A 13,223-nucleotide genomic window follows, 5' to 3' on the forward strand; every position below is an offset into this window, starting at 1 on the left:
TAAGTGGGGATAAAGATAGAGCCCACCTCCCTGATTTGTTGTGAGAATCAAACGAGATGGTATTTGCAAATGTTTTCACACAATGCCTGGAAAATAGAAGGTACTATTAAAATTATAGCTATTATTAGCTTTATAATCATCACCAGTTGTGTGATCTTAGGGCAGTCCCTTTAACAACCTTTCCAAACTTCAGTTTCCCCCATGCACAGCATGGGGACAATTATATTACTACAACCTATTCCAGAATGGTTACTCTAAGGAAAATGTTTTGCAAACTATAGGTCATATTATACATAACAGTTAATATTTCTTGTGTGTTTTTTTTAGAGAGGGAAGGCAGGGCAATTGGGGTTAAGTGAATTGCCCAAGGTCACACAGCTAGTAAGTGTATCAAGTGTCCGAGGTCAGATTTGAACTCAGGTCCTCTGGACATCAGGGCCAGTGCTCTACTCACTGTGCCACCTAGCTGCCCAAAGAGTATAATATCTCTAATCCAGCAATAGACTTAGTCATTAAAAGTAGTACTTGTATTCTCAATTCTTCTCATCATTTAGAAGCTAAACTCTTGCCACTAGATATAAAGAGTATATATCTAATTGACCATTGTTAGGGCCAATAAATGAAATATTATTAGAAGTATTTTTATGGAATGATGAGCACGATACAGTCAATAAAGCAAAAAAATCTTTTTAAGTGCTTGCTATGTGCCAGACACTTTGCTAAGCCTTAGGGATACAAAAAGGCAAGACAGTCCCCACTCTTAAAGCATTCACAGACAAGCAGTTATGAAATACTCTGAATAGCCATTGACAAATTTTGAAGGAATGTTAATTAACTTTTAGAAGCTTATTAGGACAAAGAAAGTTTAATAAATATAAATTTATTTCTAATAAATAACAGGAAACTCTACCAACATAGAATGATATAATGGAAATCTGAGTCAGAATTCCTGGGTTCTGGTTTTGGGTCTGCCACTGTTACCTATGATATGGTTTTATATATGCCTGTGACTTTCTGTGTAAATGAGACAAGGGTGGGTATTCTATGATTAACCACACAGACTACAGGCCAAATAACACTATAACTAATTTATGTAAAGCTAAATCAAATTATTATGGAATTAGACTCCCTGGTTACATTAAAACAAAATGAATTCCTTCCGATTATTATGCTTTCAATTAGGCATTAATAATGATGAGCTAATTATAGAAAATTGCACTATGTTTAAGACCAATTTTTACTCTATCCTTCAGGATGTATTTCCTAGCATAATTTTCTCTAAGATATATATGTGTGTATACATATACATATATGTATATGTGTATGCATGTGTGTATATGTTTATATGTTTATGTGTGTATGGATATAGATACAGATGATAAAGATATAGCTTTAGATTTAGATAAATCATCTGGATTCATAGCACTAAAACAAAAAGTAAGGTCAAGCTCTGAAAAACAGCAGGTTATTTAGACACAAACAATTATACTAAAGGTTATAGAAAGCATATATGGAACTGTAAATTCTTCTAATCTATTCACCTAGGGCATGGGCATTTTGAAAATCATTATTATTATTATTAAAATCTAAGGATTGTTTTTCTTCTCAGCACCTCTTAATAGTTGAATGGAAAGTAGCTAATTATAAGCTATTATTCACTGCCTACGAAGAACAATTTAGCTCTCAGGAAAATGTGGGTGCAATCAACTTCATTACTCTTTTGTGTAGGTCAGTTAATGTGAGTTGTTTGAATATTATGGGAGAGAGACTCTCAGCATTTTAGCTGAAGTGAGACAGAATTATAGGAAAGATAGAGGCTGACACCTACCTATACCCAATCACAAATGCTCAAATGGTAAAAACCTCCTAACCTTTTCTTGAATAAGTACTTTTAGCTCTAAGTAGGTGGCCAGTGGCCTTGGTTATTGAAAATAAGTTATGAATAGAGATACCCTTCAGGTAAAGCATCAGGGCTTACGATCATTGGTGAGCTTTCAGTAGCTCATCAAAGAATCCTCTCTCAAATTCACAATATTAGTCTTGTCATTAACATCAGATTGTGCATCTATATCCCAGCCACAAGGGAAAATTATATTTGGGCTCAAATTCATGCTTGAATTTGTTGGAGCAAAAGTAGTGGTAGGAGAAGATACTGAGGATTATGGTGGGAATGGCTTACGGTAAAGTAGAAGAAGAAATTGTCAAGTACTTTCTCCAAAACTTTAAGGGGGGAAGTAGTGTTTGATCCCTATTTCATAGATGATAAACCTGAGGATCATCGATATAGAGAAACTTAAATGAGGTCACATCACCAAGAAGCATCAAAACCTAAACATCTCATGATGCTAACCCCACAGCTCTATCAATTACATCACATTGACTTTCAGATGCAAATTGGACTTGATGAAGTCTAACTGCTTTGGGGCAGCTAGGAGGCTCACTGCACAGAGGGCCCAGAGTCAGCAAGACTCATCTTCCTGAGTTCAAATCCAGCCTCAGATACTTACTAGCTTTGTGATCCAGTGCTAGTCACTTAATCCTGTTTGCCTCATGTTTTTATGTGTAAAGTGAGCTTGAAATGGTAAACCACTCCAATACCTCTGCCAAGAAAACTCAGATTGACTCAGGAAGAGTCAGACCTGACTGAAAAATCAACTGAACATGAAATGCTTCAGATTTGTAGGAGGAAAATTTACTTGATAGGAATATGAGAGAAAGTGTTGAGGAGTGGATAGATTCTGAGTCAGAAAGAGCTGCATTCAAGGCCTGGCCTTAAAAGAGCTTACATTCTAAAGGGGAAGATAACACAAATAGGGCACTGGTGGCGGGGGAGGGGGGGTAGTGGGGGAGAGATAATGTGGTTTGGAAAGTTATTGGAACGTTGATTAGAGTCAAAATGGGAGAGTCAATTGACACATTTTCCAGAGCCAATGGCAATATTCATTTGATTGTTATCCTAGAACTGGAATGGGCTGGGGGTAAAGAAGGAGTTAAAATGAGATAAAAGGGATGGAAACAAGTGGAAAGATGGCTTGGGAGATGACCGGGGAGTTATATGAAGTGTGGCTATGGCCAGATATAGCCAACCTCATGAGCTGATATGTGGAATGACTGAAGGCCATTTGGCTGAAAAGAAGCCTGTCATGAGAAGAGCTTCTTGGTATGAACATTATATCAAAATTCCTAAATTAGCTGTATTTGAAGAAAATTTCTACAAATTCTTTGCTGGCTTATTGTATCTCTTAGATATTCTTAGATATTAATAAAGTATTCACTAATATTTTTTTCCCCCTGGGGGAGAGAAAAGCCTATGATTTCAATGCAGTCTTACCTGACAACATCTCAAATTCTTTTAATTTTTTGTCTTGTTTATGTAAGTTAAGCATAGTATGAGAAGCCTTCTTGGCTTCTTGTTTTCATCTTTTATTTCCCCAAAGATTAAATCCATAGAAACCTACATAGATTTTTTCCCCAATTCTTCCCTCTAGTCCCTCATTCACCAATAATTTAGGAGATAAAAAATATAAATTTGAAAAACCTGCATTAAATATTTATGATTTGTCAACTGATGGAAAAAAAAAGTGATGCAATGGAAAAGAGTTAATTCTTATCTCCATTCTAGCGGAGAAGATGACATAATTATTAGTATCACAATAATAACAGTAATAATAAAAGATAGGATGGCAAAAATTGAATGGCCATTTTTATCAATCTTCTTTGGAACTACCCTTTACCCCCATAGCTTCTCTGTTTTCCTTTATGGTTTTCTCCTAGTGCCTTAAAGAGAATGTCCAGGCCAGCAATTTTTTTTCCATAAATAGCTACTTAAGTAGCATAAGCAAATACATTAATCAAGGCAATTAAATCTCTAAGGGACAGTAGATAGAGTCAGAAATATAAAATGCAAGAACAGGGTCTAAAGGGATTATCAGAAAAGCAAGGAAACTTGGCTTCTGCTTGGAGGAAGAAACAGAAGCGGGGAAAGATGACCATTTCTGCTCCTACCAGTTATCATGGTCAGCAACATATCTGCGGAAACACATACAAAAAAAAGACCAGTTACATTAGAAATTTATTTATTAAAATATTATATAAAAACATCTTTTATTTTGGTATGTAATATATTCAGTTGTTGAAAAGTATGACTATCTACAGTGATTTTCAACATTTGAAAGGCTAAATTGTGAGCGTCCTACTTCCATGAGCTTCAGTTTCAATGTTTTTTTTAAATAAAGTGGATCAAAAGATTCCTATGTCATGCATTCCAGAGACTTTTCAAAGTAAAAGATATTCTCTCCTAACATTCCCCATAGGCCAAGGAAGACTAACCAGAATAAGAAGGGATTATCAAAGATCAGCAAATAAGATTTTTTTTTAGCATTGATGCCATGTAAGAGAGATGAAGGAAAGGATTTTTCATTTTTCATTAGATTTGGCTCTAAAAGAGAGGTCAATTTTTTCCCCAAAGGGCTTTTCTTTGATAGTGAAACACTGCACTCTGAAAGAAAATGTCTTTATTCTCTTGCTCCTCCAAATGAGGAAGGGTACTTGTAATAGATTCTAATAGGTAGCTGTCCATATTTAAGGTCAATAAATTTCCTAAATGCTCACCTGGCATCCTGCCTTTCACCTGAAAGTTTCAGACAATGTCAATACCAGGAAAGTGCCAGGTAATCTGATAATTTAGCCATGACCATCCAGTGACTCAACATTCAAATTGATTTAGTAGTCTGCCTGACTTACCTTTCCTGTGGATTTAACAACTATAGAGTTACTTTGGCAGATTCCATCAGGTTACACTAAGCGATGATGGCTGGGGAAATTATTCATGATGGACTCCATTGTTCACTCTTGAATTAGTGCTAGGAGTATCTAAATAACTTAGATACCTGGATTGGCCAGCATTGCTCTAATATGATTACTCCTTCGCTAGGTGAGTGAAGTCATACTCACAGAGCTTGTACAACTCTTGTATATTCTTCCCCCCCTCTTCTAAATATTTCCAAAGGTGAAGCAAGAGGCCTGAGACTGGCTCTCCTAATGGCTTAGTGTACTTCTTAATTTTGTTATATATTATCTGTCATTCTTTAGACCTAGGATCATAGATGGAGAGCCTAAAGAAACTTTAGAGGAAGGGCAGCTTCATGTCACAGTGAACAGAGCACCAGCCCTGGAGTCAGGAAGACCCGAATTCAAAGTGAGCCTCAGACTCTTACTAGCTGTGTAAGTCTGAGTAAGTCACTTAACCCAGATTACCTCTCGCCCTGAAAAGAAATAAAAAAACACCTTAGAGGATCTTTGTTCTAGTCCCTCCATTTACAGATAAGGAACTAAATCCAGAAAAATTAAGTAAATGGATCAAAATCACAAAGCAAGTGATAAAGCCAGGATGAAACCCAGATTTATCAGATGCAAACGCATTACAATTTCTACTCTATAAAAAAAAATACATCCATTTTTTGTTTGTTTTTTCATGCCTGTCCTGCATTTTTTAAACATTTGAAAAATCTGTCCTGCATTTTTTAAACATTTGAAAAATCTAATAATGTTTCTTTATAATTTATAATAGAATTGGTAAAAAAAAAGACATTCTTGAAGTTTCTGAGGTTAGGAGCAAATGGCAGCCAAATCCTACACCTTTCACTATTTCGGCACTGTGGAAGGTCATATATCTTTGAGGAAAAACAGAGCCTGGAATGAAGTGAATCATACATGTAAGATTTATAATTTTCAGGCCTTGGGTCTGTGCAGTGTAGTCTTGTTTTGGACGCAGCCAGCAGAAATAGTGAATTATCTGCAAAGGGTGTGAGTTTGGGTGCACATATAATGACTAATTATTTTGTAATGACCACAGCTTGAAATTGAATTTAGAAAGTTAGCATAAAATACTTTTACTCTTCCAGTACTATGTTCTCAGATATGCTTCCTCCTGCAGAAAACTTTTTAGATCAGCTAATTAAAATAAATGTGCTTCTTAGCTTCAAATATAATTTGAGGCTTTTAATAGTTATAGCACCAAGCATTCTTATTAAAAGCACAATAGGCTCTTTTGTTTCATTTTCATTGCTGCAAAACCTACCACTTGTATGATTTGTACTATATATAATAGGAACTGTTATTATAAAAGAAATTGCTTAACTACATTGCTTCTGAAGAAAAATTCAGTGTTTTTAGTATTCAGTTAGAAAGAAAAAAGGGAAAATAATACACCATTTTATAAACTGAAATTTAATACTCTTTTAAAACTGTGTTTCCTAATGGTAGCTTGTTCTTTTGAGAATAGGACCTCATTTCATAGAATTTCAGATGGAGAGCTAACCTCAATGATCCTCTAGCCAAATCCATTAGTAGCAGTCTTCCTTATGACATGTTTGAGATGGGATCATCCAGATTCTTCTTGATGGCATACACTGATCCAAGATTACAAAGCCTATTAGAAACATATATAGTTGAACAAAACATTTACACATTGGCCATGTTCTAACCCCTTCTTCCCCTCTGTCTTGGTTTCTCTTTCACTCTGTCTCTGTCTTTCTGTCTCCCTCTCTCTGTCTCTGTCTCTCTCTCTCTCTGAATCTCTGTCTGTCTGTCCGTCTTTCTGTCTGTCTTTCTGTCTGTCTGTCTCTCTCACACACAGACACACACACACAGACACACACACACACACACACACACACACACAAACACACGCACACATGCATATACACACATTCCATGCTTTTCATCTCTTTGTCTGGTAGCATGTTTCATCCTGGTTTTTTGGAATCCCTAGTGGTCATTATGCTGATAAGAATTCTACATAATAATATTTCATCAGAGGCCTACAATCCTGATTCCACAGTATGATCTTGTGACTTTCCTGGCATCAATAGATAGACTGGAGAGAAGAATTGTGATAGTGAGGATCTCTTTTGCAATGCCTACCTGTCCTTAAGGTAGCTAAGGAGAAGAATGATGACAAGAATGATAGTTTCCTGTTGAACAAAGTTTTAAAAAAATAGATATTTCATACAGTACTTCATTTCAGAATCGCAGCAATACATTTGGAGAAGTGTTATTTTTCAATTGTGAAATGGAAGAATCAAATGAAGGACATGACAGGATATTTCAGTGTATCTATAATAAGAATTTGAGTAGGTAAGGACCTTGATCCCACGGCAATGTCATCATTTTGGATACAATAATCAGCTGATACATAGATACACTACTGCAATCTATATCATGCAAAAATATTAAATGTGTCCTGGAAATCTCTAGGAATTCTTCCCGGATCTCTTCATAAATATATGGATTATGCATATATGTATATATGCATATATATGTATGTATAAGTATATTATATATATATACATGCATGCACATGCATGCTCATACCTATGTATGTGTATATACTTATATATACATGTGTTTTTCTGTGTGTATACATACACATATATGAAATGTATATACATATATACATTTGTGTATTATATTGCATATATTATGCATATGTCAATTTGTTATATGTATGTGTTATATATGTATATGTGTATGTGATATATCAAAATATCTTAGCATGAACATCTTTTAGCTATTCATTAAAGTCCTTACTTCATCATGGCATGGAGTAGAAACTTCAGTATTGACTGTGAAATAAAACTCTGACCTTTCCTCCTAAGATGAAAGGCATTTAAAAGTAAACCTAGTAATCAGAAAATTAGGGCTCAATGGCTCAAATTTTGATACATTTAAAAATGTAAATAGCTTAGAAAAGGTTCTCAAGAAAAACTGCTAGAAAAACATTAAAAAATCAATTCAGTATTTTACCACTATGACTACTAAATAATAATACTAATACCAATAATACCACCACCACCACCACCACCACCACCACCACCACCACTACTACTACTGCTACTACTACTACTACTACTACTACTAATAATAATAATAACAAACCTGTTATATATAGGATTAGATCATTGCTTTATGGCACATACCACAATACCTTATAAATAGACATGTGAAAAATATAAAAAGACATCTCACTTAAAATCTAGGGAAAAATGTGCTTTCTACAACTTTGGAAAGAGGGAGAATTCTTTACTAAAGAGGGGATCATAAAAAGGTGAAATTGATAATTTCAATTACATGGCATTGAAAAGCTTTTGTATGAATGAAATCAATGCTGATAGGATAAAAGAAAATATCATTTACTGAGGGGGAAAATATTTTTACCAGATGCCTATGGTGAAGATCTAAATCCAAGACAGACAGAAGATTAGCACTAATATATAAGACAAAGAACTATTTTCCTACAGATTATCATTCAAAGAATATGAAAAATAGTTCTCAAAGAATTGTAAACTAGTAATGACAATTTGAAATGTTTTGCCAAAAAATATCAATGCATTTCAAAATAATTGTGAAATTTTACCTTACAAAATAAAAGAAAGAAATTGCCAATACTGGAGCAGCTTTTGAAATAGAGGAACATCAATATATTTAATGGAGCTATGTCTTAGTCAAACTCATTTTGAACATATTTTGCAATTATGTGCAGAAATTAGTAAAATGTCCATACACTTTGACCTAGAGACTCCCACGCTTAGGTTTATTACTCAAGAAGGTCAAAGACTGGAATAAATATTAAATCTATACCTATATCAATGATTTATGATATATGTGCAAAAACACAAATATATGTTCATATATTTAGACATACACATGGACTAAAACACTTTAATAGTACCTTTCACTGTAGCAAACTTGAAATTAATTTCTTGCTTGCAATTCGGGAAATTTCTAAATAAAATCTGACTCATGCATATAATGTAATATTATTTAGCTATAAGAAACAATTACTGTGAGGACTTCCAAAAATATGGAAAACTATTCTAAATATTTAGAATAAAATAAGTACTGTAGAAAGTCGGTAACAGTAATGACTACATGTAATAACAATGTTACTAACAGCTGCTGTGGAGGTATAAAACCAATAATAACAGCACGCAAGAGGGCTGCTAACACAGTTTCTTTGATCTGCTCTTCTAAGGAATGCAACCTTAAGAGGTTAACAATCTTATTTTAATTAAACGTACATATATAATTCACTTAGTTGAGGGGAAAAAGTCAATACCATGAAATTCAGAGAAAATACAAACAGAAATTACAAGCAGAAATTATAAACAGAGCAAAATAATGCAAATCAACAGACAGGCTTCTATCTGTCTGACCATAGCAATACATACCCGGTTACCAGAGAGAGAGAGGCACCAACACTTGGTTTTCAAAACCCAGAAGGCTCCAAAGGTTACCCAGAATATCCTCTGGCCAAATCACCAACACTCTTCCAAAGAGTGTGCCCCCAAAGCAAAACATCTCCTCCCACAGTTCTGAGAGCTCTTGATTTTCAATTCTTGATTGTGAGTTCAATCCTCTGAGTAGCCTTTTTCAGGGCCTGAGGGTTTCACACCTCCTGAGGGCTTCAAACCTCTCAAGGACTTCACACCTCTCCTGACCTAATTAGTAAAAGGGTGTGGGCCTTATCACAAACAAAGGAAAGACTCAGTCAAAGGTATTTGATTGTCTTAGGGCTGAGAAGCACTCTGAAAGAATAACAGTAAAAAGTCTCACTTTGATTGCCCTTATACTACAGCACTTTAAATGCATAAAATTCAATTTTGTAAAATTATAATGAACAATTTCAACTTGGAGAATGAATGAGGAGGCATGTCTTCCTCCGTGCATTGAGGAGGTAAAGATATGTTTTAATATGAGATTAATATATCCATGCGTTTCAGTTTTTTCTTTAATATCTCTGTTACAAGGTAATATTCATAGGGAGAGTGTGCGGGGTGTTAGGAAGAGTATAGGCAATTAGGTATGTGAAGTGAATATGATGTAAAAACAAAACAAATAAAACTTAGAAAAAAACAGTATAAACAGGGTATCTGACTCTAAGGACAGTCCTGGATAAGTTCAGAAAACTCAATCACCAGAAGGATGGTCACTGGTTGATGATTTTTTTTTTTATTGCTGTTCTACCCCAATCACTCATCAAGAGAATCAAATAAGGTACAAAGAAAATACCCATAGTGATGAAATGATAGATCCTTAAAGTAATGAACATCTTAAGTTTTTCCCCGTTATACTCCACTTAATACATAAAAATATTTCATTCATGCTGTGTTTTAAACTTTAAATTGTCACCTCTCTCATTCTTAATTTCTTAATAAGCAAAATGCGAATGGTAGTAGTCATTTTTCTGTTTTTTGGGGAAGAGGTTTCAAAAATATCAGTGCAACTTAAAGCCTTTTGCAAGAACAATAATTGACATTTATTAATGCAAATACTTTCATTTTGGTAAAAAATTTTCTTTATATTGTTATATTTTATATTCACAATAACTCTATGGGTTTGCTATAGGCTCTATTATTACCCATTTATAAATGGGGAAACTGGGGCTCATGGATATTAGATAACTGGTAAATGTTTACACAACTATTTAATGAGCATGGTGGAATTGATAGAATGCCTCCAGCATTTCCCCCATGTCACCACAATCTCTCCCAGCAAGACTCTACAAAGATGTAAATTAATATTGTTATTATGGATGATTATGATACTTCCTTTATTTATGTTATTATCAATATGAATAAAACTCCTTCCAGTTCCAAGAATCAGTTAGAGAGCAAAGCTCCCACAAAGATTATGCAAGAATTATGTTTTACTAATACCTAGAAGTCCTTTTGAGAACCTTTCCCCAATATATAAAACAGCATAACATGATTTTACCATTACTTGCCACTGAAGAAAAGAATCAACTCTATAGATTAGTGGCCTCCTTTCTGGTCAGATTGTTGTTGTTCATCCTTCATTCTCGAAGAGAATCAATGATTTAACATGGGTTATGTCTTGACTTGGCCTTTAAATGAATTTAAGTGAGGCCCAAGTTGTCAGCCTCACCCTCTCCTGAAAAGGCATTAAAGTCCAAGAGCAAGATAAAAGACAAGGTGACTGACAGTGGAATGGGATTTGGTAGATAACCTTGGCCTTTCTAAGTTAAAGTCTTTCCCAGGCCCCAGTTTATCTAAGGAAGGACTGCACAATATATGGCCCCCGGGTCTCTTATGGTCCCTCAAAGGATTTTGGGGGGCCCACAAAAATGTAGAGGATGTAAAAGAAAGTAAAGATGTAATGAGTGCCTCTTTCATGCCCTGCTTAATCTGTCTTCCACTAATCACTATTGTGCCCATCAGGTACTTGGTGGGTGGCTAATGTGTACTCTCTTTTGTTTGTCACGTGATCTGCGGAATCAACCATCATCAGTTTGTCTATAATCTGAAAGGAGAGAGTCATATCTATTTTTTGTTGTGTTTTCAGTTGTTACTGGTGTTGAACAGGAACAAAATGAGTGTAGCATCATGCTGCTGATGCCCCCATGCAGAAAAAATGGCAACAACCTAAGGCTTCTTCCCCTCCCACACTGTGCAGCTGCCCTCCAAATTACATGAATGTCTGGTGCTCTCTCCAAGGCCAGACAATCAGTTCAGTATTTCTTTGTATGTGAGCAGTTGCTGTGGAGATTTTTTGGTTCCAACATTAAATTTTTGGGGGAGATTGTAAAATGAGTGATAAAAAGAAATAGAAGATCAAATCAGAACACAGAATGTTTAGTCTGGAATGGACAAATAGATACTTGCTTACTTACAAAAGAGACAAAATATTGTGCCTTGTTTGCAGAGAAATAATAGCCATTCCAAAGGAATACAATCTTCATCTCCGTTTTGAATCAAAACATGGTGACTCAAGCAAATTGGAGACCAGTGAAAAACAAATTAAAGAATCCAAATTGTTGAAAAATCTTGGGGGAATGAGAGTTTTTCAAGGAAGTAAACTCAGAAAATGAGGATGCTACTAAGGTCAGTTGTCAGATTTCCAAAGAAATTGCTGCTACTGGTAAGTTTTTTACTGAAGGTGACTTGATAAAGAAATGTTTGCTGATTGCAGTTTCTGGATTATGTCCTGATTTTTAAAAAAAGTGTTTTTGAGAAATAGTTTAATCATCAATTTTACCTTTACTTGGAATATGAGCCACTAAAAACCTATCTGTGGCCCAAAAAAGTTAAGCCTATTTTAATTTTGGCCCCTAGCTACTGACAAGTTGTACAGGTCTGGTCTAAGGTAAAGCTCCATTTAATTACTAATGGACAGGTAGGAATTGAGAGAATAAAATTGGATTAATTTACCACTGAAAAACATAAATCTGGGAGGAGAAGACCCTCAAAGTTTCTGGCAAGTGAATGAAAATTTGCTATTTATACTCTTTCTAAGCCATTAAAACTTAAACAATGAGCTGTAGAGGCTTATACTGGGGGCTGTTATTGACCACTCAATGAAATCCAGAGTAATTTGTGTTTAAAGTCTTAACCAAGCAACTCCATTCGGTACACAATGGACTAGTCCAGAGAATTATGGTACTCCTTTTTCCAAAGAAGTTATTTTTTTAAATTATTTTTAAAGCCTGTTTTGTTTTTCAGAACTATATTTCAAGAATTCATAAAAGAAAACCACGCAGGACAAAATGTAAATTGTCACACTTAAAAAAAAAGAATCTAGTACCCAAACTCCCAAGTGTCTTATACTTATGTCCTGTGGACAGAGTACCATCATAAGGGTATGGTGGAGAGAGGAACCACATGTGGTAAGGGGATGTAGTTGTGTGTTGCTGCTACAAAGGCAGAACAGACTTCACTAGCTTTATCTTCCCCCACCCTTCTCCAAGAGAGATTTATATTCCTGCCAGGTGTTTTTTTTTTTTCCAGAGCTAATTATGAGAGTCTTCAAGGCCTCAATTCTTCCAAGGTGGCATGATTGAAGGAGAGGTGTTGTCACTGACCTCCTGGCCTGTGCTCTGCTCTGTGAGTGATCATCCTGGATCTCCACCCTGGAACTGTGACCAGGGCCCCTGTACCTCACCTATAAAATGTGGATAACAATAGCACCTGCTTCTCAGGATTGGTCAAATCGGCAATTTTGATGGAATCAGCTGCAGCTTTTGAAACTCTGCCTGAAGATACAAATGATCACACTTCATAAAGAAAAAAGAAATCAATATTCCAAATGAACAGAGACAGATTTTATTTTCATTCTAATTTTTACTTGTCCTGGTTCTTATTTGTTTGTTAAAGACATATTTTTGATACCAATTTTAATTGCTTTCATGAGTAAATGTATGCTTT

The sequence above is a fragment of the Trichosurus vulpecula genome, chromosome 6 (genome assembly GCF_011100635.1).
Source record: "Trichosurus vulpecula isolate mTriVul1 chromosome 6, mTriVul1.pri, whole genome shotgun sequence".
NCBI lineage: Eukaryota > Metazoa > Chordata > Mammalia > Diprotodontia > Phalangeridae > Trichosurus > Trichosurus vulpecula.